The sequence below is a fragment of the Olea europaea genome, unplaced genomic scaffold, assembly GCF_002742605.1.
Source record: "Olea europaea var. sylvestris unplaced genomic scaffold, O_europaea_v1 scaffold21719, whole genome shotgun sequence".
In the NCBI taxonomy this organism is placed as follows: domain Eukaryota; kingdom Viridiplantae; phylum Streptophyta; class Magnoliopsida; order Lamiales; family Oleaceae; genus Olea; species Olea europaea.
The window spans coordinates 80-1,671 of NW_019239714.1; the positions used below are offsets into that span (position 1 = coordinate 80).

At 36.6% G+C, this 1,592-nt stretch overlaps 1 pseudogene; it reads right to left on the minus strand.

The window, feature by feature from the left end:
• Nucleotides 1–237: 237 nt before the first annotated feature.
• On the minus strand, nt 238–1,275 carry LOC111380578 (annotated as a pseudogene).
• Between the last annotated feature and the right edge of the window lie 317 nt (nt 1,276–1,592).

A 1,592-nucleotide genomic window follows, 5' to 3' on the forward strand; every position in this document is an offset into this window, starting at 1 on the left:
TATCAGTATCTCGTTATTACTTACGACCATAGATGATTTAAGATTCAATCAGATGTAATTTGTATCTCACAATCACAACTCCTTGTTAATAACAAATTACGGAGATTTAAATCTTCAGACTCTATTATTTATTTAATTGTCTATTAATTAAATAACAGATCTGCCATTAAATTGCATTAAATATATATCAAAAGTATTTATGTCCAAAATTGATTGGACCTAGGACATAATACTTACAAATCCTCCATACAAAGTGATCATGTCAACTACATTTCTTATATTATCAGTCCCAATTACAAGGAGCAACTTCTTGTAATGCTTCACCCATAACTTCCATTTGCTATTGTCGTTCTGGAAAGCACCAGCACTACCACCACGAATATCAGCAACATGCTCTGGCGACTATAGCTGTGTGCAATCTTTGTCGCCATTTAGGGAGGGATTCTAATGCTACTCTCCTTAACTTCGGGATTGGAACGACGACATGTCTTAAGTGGAGTATACCCGACCGAATCTGGCTCGATTCTATCATCACACTTTTTTTTGGGGGGAGGGGGTGTTAATTGTAAGGGGTCTCAAGCTTTTTATAGCAGCTGTTGTCTGATAATTTTTGCCAAATAGCAATGTCACCCATTTGGTCGTATAATTTGAAACACATTGAAGTTAGCAAGTCCTGTAACTTCTCATAATCTGATTTCTTCTCTTCAATGGTCGTGTTCCATCCCCTCCAACGTCTTTTATAGTTCACTGGTGGGCCAGAGAGTGCCCTAAAGCCCCATAAATTCCACCTGAAAACTATGGTATTTTCATTGGTTAGGGTAGATTGTAGATTGCAAGAAAATTGTGTTATGTAGCTATGCATACAATCCAGGAGTTCCATCAACATCATTAACACTATCGAAGTGGTTATGCAGAGTGAAATAGATTAAATAAGGCAACATTTTTGTTCTTTACAAATTTTGATGACAATCATAAAAGATAAAATGCTGAACCATGTGCATAACAAAGATGACTTGAACTACAAAATTACAGGACATGTTGAAAAACTAAAATAAAAAATTAGGCTCTGATTGTGCTAGGTAATACCAAATTCAGTCCATGGAATAAGCCATATCAAAAGAGTTTGAAGGGAACGGAAGTTGCTCTGTTGAGATGATGCCCAGAATTGCAGGAATTCCACGTTCTAAAGCGAATTGAACCCGAGCCTCGTGACTATCTCTTGGAGCAAGAGATACAGTAAGAATCCCACGATTTAATAAATTGTTGGGAAAAAAACTGAGTTATGGGCCGACTTTGGCACGAGTTTTGAGTGGGATACGGTTGTTCAATTTGGAAGATGAAAGTTGATTTGTGTTCTTCTCCATGAGTACATCAAAATCATATACTTATTTGCCAAAGATGATGCTCAGGTGAATGAGAAATTGAGGCTCAAAGTGTGCCACTCAAAAGAAAGTTTATGTGGGAAAAATGAATTTGTCCCACATAGGAAAAAGATGAGAAACTCCAAAGATCATTGCCATTAATGGTAGCCTAGCCTATAAATAATGGCTTATTTTCCTCATTTCAATACACCAAAGCAAAAGCTTTCAAGT